Below are 8,417 nucleotides of genomic sequence, written 5' to 3'. Positions count from 1 at the left end.
CATATGCCACAGTCAACATTCGGAATGCGTCCGCGCACTTAATTTTGTTTTTCACACAAAATTTGATACAGATTCTTTGATCCATTTTTTGGAATAGGCAAAAATCGAAGACGAGCCAAAACACGTGCAAGCAAAGCAGCTGTCAAAAATTAACTGAACATTCAAAATGGCCGAACTTGTCGGCATAAGTGAGAGACATGAGTACCAACAAAAAATCGAAAATCGAATATACGTAACCCGCGGAAATTCAAAATTCGCGATACTTTTTGAACAGACCTCGTATTTACGCATTCCTGTCCGCATTAAAATTGTTATTCTTTCCTGGTTGATTAGCGTTTTACGAGCTTTGCGGAGCCCGCTCGGTCACTCTCTTTAGATCCATTAGACCATTATCAGGGCACTCCACTCGAATCTCGTAAGCGCTGTCCGGAGTTGCGACGTGCGGCAAAATCTTTCGAAAGAAAGAATCGAATCGTCTATAGGATGTAACACTGTCATGTTATACGAAAAGCAGGAGAGGAATCGTAAAACGTTCCATTTCGTCCCTGTTCGTTCCTGTTCGTTCTCGTTCTATCTCGCTCCTCTCCCCTCCTGACTTCTATGGGGTAAAGATTATTTTAAATTTTTAAGAAAAATTTAAAGAAGGTATATGTTTTTTCATTTTTTTCATCTGCGCGCGCAGAATAATTTTATTAAGTAGCGTTGGAGAGGGAGGCGATATCAACGGTACTATCGAAAATCCGTTTTATTCGAGTCTCGTCATCCGCAGCTTCAGCTTTGCAAGCAAACAAGTACTGTGCTTCTTGTGTTTTTGATTGCCATTCACTTGAATTTGGTATTACTACGATTTAAAAACAATGGCCAGTCCCTAAAATACTAATAATTCGGACATGAGAATGCACTCGATCTCCGATTCTTTCAAATAACGACGACGACGAGAGAAGAAACGCTCGATTTCATATGTTGTTTGCAACAATGTATGGTCTTAACAATTCTCATACGAAGACGATTCACGTAGAAATTGCAAAAACAAATGAAGGAATCTTCAAACCTCTTGTAAAATTGAGCAGACATAACGCGGACGGAATTTATTTCGACACCGACTGCTGGCAACAGTTTTAAGATCACATGGGACTCATGAATGAGTATTTAAGCAGCAATAACAGAATAAAACCTAACTTTGTTGTTATAAAAAATATCACCATTAACTTTATCATTTCTTACGGAGCAAAATCAATACTGCTAGCGTATAAAGAAGAAGAAAAAAATTCCAACGGAAATCTTCGAAAAAAAGAGGACGCAATCGATTCAATTCCACCGGTGAAGAAACGAAGAACCTACGTAACGGCAATTGTAACGCAGAAAACTACGTTCCTTGGATTACAAAGTATTGTAAAGTGCGTCGATACACGTTTAAAACAATTAGAATCTTTATCCAAAAAGTGTGCTTTATATTTATAATTCAAGAAAATGAATAGAAATTACCTGTATTATTAATCAGAAAATTATAAAATTAACGATGCGAGGTAATTACGAAGATATAGAACGTAACATACGTATACAAATTAACGATTTAACTTTTCTTGATATGTACCTATTTCAATATAATATTTTTAGAATTAACTTTGTTATGATACTATAAGTAGCTATACTATAGGGATTATAACCCATGGGACTAGAGGTGGGCGCGGGGCGTACTCGTAGCTGCGGGGGAGGAAAGCGCGGGAAGATCCCGGCGGCATCGCTGTTTACATAAACATAGGACCCTGGTCAATTGATTACATAAACAATACGTTTCTTATTTTTTTCGTCATCCGCCGCCGCCGCCACCGCTGCGGGCCCCGCGTCCATCCCAAAAATATGTAGGCAACAAGGGCTCGCATGTTAGAGAAAGATAGAGCACATAACGTAATATGAGTGAAGAAAGGCTGGAAGAAATAAATCCTCTTTTTTATGACGTAGTTTTTTCAATACGATTTTTTACTAGCGCCAGGTATAGGATGAATGAATGGTAAGTAAAGAAAGTACATACATAGTGATGCGAACGAAAAATTTTTTATTCACATATTATTACATCGTTTCTTTTTCGTACGTATTAAAAACTAAAGCCAATAGCTCGCAATCGACGAGCTGATGTTTGTTAAACATGTTGCTATCGCATATAGTGTCTACGGACACGATGTTGGAGAATTGCGTATACTTGACATCGACCGTATCAACGAGTCGGGCCTAATCGTTTGAACGTTACATCGATACACCCGTCAAAGTCAAACATACAGCGTAGTGTCGTTTCAGTCATCGTAATGCGAACGAAAAATCGAGACATACGAGCGTAGCATACAAACTCGTTCAGCATACAAACTCTGACGGTTAGCGATCTAACACTTACGAGGGTGGTCCCAGAAGTACCCGACCTGACGTACAAATGGCGGTTGTTGTATAAAAAAAATCATTGTAGGGGAAAGCGCCAACTTTCTAAAGCTTAACTATGAAGTTTGAAGACGCTACGTTGTTCAGTATTTGTTTGGCAGCCATCAATAGTGGACGATCTCGATGAATTTGCAAAGATGGAAAAAATTGGTCATCGTTATGTGATACAATACTTTCATTTGAAAGGTCTTAGTCCAACCAATATCAAAGCCGAGCTGGATTCTACTCTGGAGGAGTCTGCTCCTTCGTTTACAACAGTAACATATTGGGTGGCAGAGTTTAAACGAGGCCGTACGAGCTGCGAAGACGAACATCGCAGTGGTCGACCAAGTGAGGATTCCAGAAATGGTGAAGAAATTCCACAAAATGGTATTGGGTGACCGTCGATTGAAAGTGCGCGAGCTAGCAGACATGGTAAACATTTCAAAAAGTGCTGTACATCGCATATTGGCTGAAAATTTGGAGATGAGAGAGCTGTGCGCAAGATGGGTGCCGCGCTTGCTCACAATCGAACAAAAGCAGCGTCGAGAGGATGTTTCAATCGAGTGTTTGGCGATGTTTTGCAGCAACAAAGCTGAATTTTTGCGCCGATTCATAACCATGGATGAAACGTGGGTCCACCACTTCACACCTGAAACGAAGGAACAGTCGAAGCAATGGACTGAAAAGGGGGAATCGGCTCCGAAGAAAGCAAAAACAGTTCCATCGGCAGGCAAGGTCATGGCGTCAGTTTTCTGGGATGCGCGTGGCATAATTTTCATTGATTACCTTCAGAAAGGAAGAACAATCAATGGCGAGTATTATGCGAACTTATTGCAGCGTTTGGGTGATGAAATCAAGGAAAAACGGCCACATTTGGCGAAAAAGAAAGTGTTGTTTCATCAAGACTATGCACCAGTTCACACATCCATTATCGCGATGGCCAAAATCAATGAGTTAAAGTTCGAATTGCTTTCCAACGCACCCTATTCGCCAGATTTAGCCCCCTCGGATTATTTTCTCTTTCCAAACTTGAAAAAATGGCTCGGTGGTAGAAGATTTATCAACAATGAAGAGGTGGAGTCTGCGGTTAATGGCTATTTTGAGGAGCTATATTCTTTGGCTACGTTTTTACACAAGAAATTATTCCAAACCATCCCGAGAGCTGCCAGCTATGTAAAAAACAGTTTTGAACTTGTCGAGAGGTTGAGGGATGTGCACGTTACGGGGGCACATGAATTAATGTTTTTGGATGTTACCTCTCTCTTCACGAACGTGCCAACGGATGTAGCGATCGACTGTGTGAATGAACATTGGCGGGCTGTTTCCAACGATTGCTCCCTAAGGAATTCTTGGGAGCGATACAGTTTGTCCTGGATTCTTCGTTTTTTTCCTTCGACAATGTTATTTACAGGCAGAGCTTTGGCACCCCAATGGGCTCTCCAATATCACCGATAATAGCGGACTTAGTGATGAGGAGATTGGAGACGATGTCCTTGAATTTGGACATCCTATTTTATTATAGATACGTTGACGACATATGCACTGCGTTGCCCCCCTCACAAATCGACGTGTTATTAGAGCGTTTTAATTCATTTCATCCGCGCCTGCAGTTTACCGTAGAAAGAGGCGGCAAAACAATCAATTTCCTGGACGTCACCGTGTCTGTTAACAATAATCGCTTTAATTTCGATTGGTACCGTAAGTCAACGTTTTCAGGTAGATTTTTGAACTTCCACTCTAATCATCCATTGACGCAGAAAAAAGGCACCATCTTTTCATTAGTCGACAGAGCCTTTTTATCCGACGGTATGTTCCACATTAAAAATTTGACCTCCATCATTGACATTTTACTACTGAATGACTATCCTCTAGACTTTATTTTTGACTCCATAAATCACAGGATTAAAAATTTGATTAGAAAGAGACACAGAGTATACGATACAGCGACTGATAACGACCTAACTATTGAGTCTACCTCTTGGCTTACGGTGCCTTTCATTCCCCTTCATACGGAGAAACTTAGAACTTTGAATAAAAGCAAAAGTGATATCAGGGTGGCTTTCCACAGCCCTAATAAAATGGACAAATATATTAGAGTCCAGAAGGACACTTGTCCCCGCACATCGAAAAGCAACGTTGTTTATAAAATTTTGTGCAATGATTGTGACGCTTCTTATGTTGGACAGACAGGCAGGCAATTAAAAACTAGAATTGCCGAACATCGCAATCATATTAGACATAAATCTTCTGCCCGCTCTGTCATCACCGATCATAGGTTGCGTCACAATCATGATTTCCAATGGGACAATGTTCTTATCTCAGACGAAGAGCCTTCATATAGAAAGCGTTTGATTTCGGAGATGCTGCATATAAAGAAACAGAGGAATAGTCTTAATTTACAGACGGACACTAAAGGTCTTAATAAGGCATACTTGCCGATAATAAACAAAGTCTGACTCTCGATCCTGTCGACCCGTCTCTTCTCTCAGTGCGTCACGTCGTTTTTAGCGAGCGGTCGGTGTCATGTGCGACGTTGACATGTCTGACTTCGACGATTACAATCCTATCATCGCTATGCGTTTTCACACTTGTTACACATTACAGTGGTTCTCATTTGCTTGTTCGGGTGTGTTGGTGAGTGAGCACTTTACTTCTTAATTGCGGCGTGTCTAGTTTTTAAGTTTACTTTTTTCTTATCAGTTCCCTTCCTTTTCCGGTTTTTCAGTTAGCACTTGACTATGTATCTTAACGTCGGATTGACTGCACTATCACTTATACAACATTAGCCTACACGTCGAGATCCATCATAATTGCTGATTTCCGCGCGTTAAAAATGTTGCGACACTGAACATTATTTATTTATTTATTATTTATTTATTATGTAGTCTTTTTTTATTGTATTCATTTTATTTTACATCTAAGGAGGGCTCAATCCAGCAGCCGAAACTTGTCTTGTTTTATATTATATTGTTTTTATATATTAATATAGGCCGTTCTAATATTTTTTCTTATTTTATGTATTAATCTATGACTATTAGCTTTAATTAAATGTATTATGCGTCGACTCTTTTTCGCCGTTCACTTTGTTTATTTTATTTTGAGGAGTTCAACGGTTCTTACTATAAACAGGCCATCGAAGCTATTGAACATCGCTGGGAAAAGTGTATCGAGCTAAAAGGAGACTATGTTGAGAAATAAAGATATTTTTTCCCAAATTTTTTGTGTTTTCTTTGTTAGGTCGGGTACTTCTGGGACCACCCTTGTATAAAATTGTCCTTGTATTCGTTTGGAAGCATCTTGTAAATATTCCATCGGTGCTCGTAGAGATTCTTTCAGGTTTTGAAAGACAGCAACAGTTCGTGTCCGCGATGATCTCTTAGGACGATCTGCACGTAACTCGTTGGACCAACGTTGATTCCAATTTCCAAAAATTTGTAGCCCGTAGCCGTTAGATCGTAACGTCTGCTCAGCGTTTCGTATGGAACTATCTCGTCCTCCCATCGCAATCCATGATAAGCACTCAACCAGAAAGCACAAGACCTATCGGATCTTGTTAAAAATTTCCATGGCATAGGACTCGTAAAAATGTAGTGCGTGAAAACGGTCCCCTGTTTCAGCACCGCCACTTCCTTCATGATAAATTTCTTGTTAACCATGAATCCTTAAAGATGAATCCACGAACGTTGGCACAGGCATGTTGTCGAGAAGACTACGGTCGATTGCGACGTATCATAGATTTTATCGTGGAGGTGCACTTAGGTGATTTTGCGCACAACGTTGGTCAATGGATACTGAACCATATGATTGTGTATGATGAGACAATAGGCTGTTGTATTTGTGGGTACTTCTCCTTACATTCAAAATCTAATCGCATGTCCATGATGCCACTCTTGATCGATTCATTCTGTCGAGAGCAATCGATGATCACGAATGGACCATTACGTAAAAAAGTTGTAAAGGTGAGACTCGGCTCGAGATACTCGTATCCGTAGTAGCCCTTGCAAAAACACGCAAGTACATGTCGTACAGAATCGCACATCTGTTTTTATCAAAATCTAGATTCAAGTCATCGTACGGATAACATTCCGAATTCAGATAGAGTTTTGCATTGGTTAATTTGCAGTCGTCGAATCAACTTATATTCTCGGACATGACATTTTTCGATCTGTTTGCATAGCGAAAATGACGTAGCGCGGCTTCTCGAGCTGAGTAGCCGTCTTGATGGCCCACAAATGCTTGGTTATATCTACCATAAGAGCGGAAACTCGTATAAATCCCACGAGCAAAAAGCCATGCTCAGATATCACTCGCGTCGGAGTCTACTCTCCAAAGCGCACAGCATCGACAGCTTATTTATCTTGCTCAATAACACGTGCGGCATTCGCCACTGTACTTTGAATAATTCAAGCGTCAGCTCTGTCGCCAGATCTCCCCTCAGACAATTGTTGTCGTTGCGCGCTCGTATTAAAATCAATTCGTGACGAACGTTGATCACCACGCGTTTGTAATCTTCGTAAAATAACAGCAGTATGTAGAGCGGTACACAGAAATTAAAGTATCCGGCCGCAGTAGTCTGCGCATCCCAGCCAGCATTCCGCAGAATCACACTTCTGTCGGATGACACTGTTACACAGTTTTTGAGCGTGCTAGTTATGCCCACGTTTCTATTACGGTCAATCTCCACACTGTTGAGTTCATATCGAATCTCATCGAATATAAACGCGACGCAATTATTTCCCAATGACACATTAGCACCTTGGATCACTTTGTTCTTCGTCAGTTTTCCCTCGACGTATAGAAAACTTTCGTATGGCAGTGTGTACAGATCTTGTTGCTGTATGGGTATTCTTATCTCATCGCTATACCCGAATGTTGTGTTGGCGAACGGATTGTACGCGTGAGTCTCAATCTTGACGATGCGATCGGCGAAGATCGGCTCGTCTTTAATATTTAGGATATCAGTCATCTCAAATGTTGCGCACCACAAATCCCAAAGACTTTAAAAATGTAACGTTCGACGAGCTGAGCTTCTTCTTCTTCCTGATACAATGGAATGAGCGAGTGTTATCGACATCATCTTGTAAAGAATGCGTTATCTCTCTACGTGCGCTCCGTTCCGTTCCGCATGAGCATCTCACGCTCACGTTATCACTGTCGCAGTTGTACGTGCAATCTAACGGTGATCTCTTCTCCTCGAAAATCGAGCAATCGTCCGTTCTGGTCGACGACGCGTATCGTTAAATCCGTAATGCTCCGTAATTTTCTGTAATGCTCCGTGCGATAATCGGTAGGTAAATGATCTGCGCCGGCCTCTCCAATATCTTATATTCTGGCGGCATGTTCGGCAAAAATTCGTGTGCTCGCTTTTGCCGCTGTACGTATCCGCGGTCACGTTACACTATACGCGGATAACGTTTACATTCATTATATTGATCGACACGTCCGATTCGTGCCATCTTCGCGGTTACAGTATACGCTTCGACGAGAATCTCAGCAGCGATTCAATGCTGTTGGGCTTGCCAAAGTTTATCCTGTATGTACATCTCATTGTGTTGTAGTTTGCGCGGAGCGTAATCGGGTATTCTCCATTATCATCATCGGTGTTATTGTTGTTATTGTCACCGTACACTACGGTTTCAAGCGCGTCGCAGTGCGGACGTTTCCGTAAAATCGCGTGTTTTAGAAATTCATTTATGTCTCACACTTCGTACGAATCCTTGGGAATTGTAATTTCCGCGTCGTCTTTGGCGAAATAAAATTTGTTGTTCGATTCATTCATGTTTGATATCATGTGATAAGTCTCAAAAATCGCCAGACCGAGTTCGTAATCGCCGTCACTCAAATCTATGACGGAAAAGTAGTTCGCCGCGAGGGCGATGCTCTTCCCGCTCAGCGTAAGCGTTAGCGACATGACGGAAAAAGCATTCGACTAATACTGAGATTTCTCAGCTTTTTAAATTCACGCACGTCTACCGTTTATACCATAGAAACCTCAGACACATTTG

Source organism: Trachymyrmex septentrionalis, unplaced genomic scaffold, assembly GCF_001594115.1.
Source record: "Trachymyrmex septentrionalis isolate Tsep2-gDNA-1 unplaced genomic scaffold, Tsep1.0 scaffold134, whole genome shotgun sequence".
NCBI classification, from domain to species: Eukaryota; Metazoa; Arthropoda; class Insecta; order Hymenoptera; family Formicidae; genus Trachymyrmex; species Trachymyrmex septentrionalis.
This window is presented reverse-complemented; position numbering follows the sequence as displayed.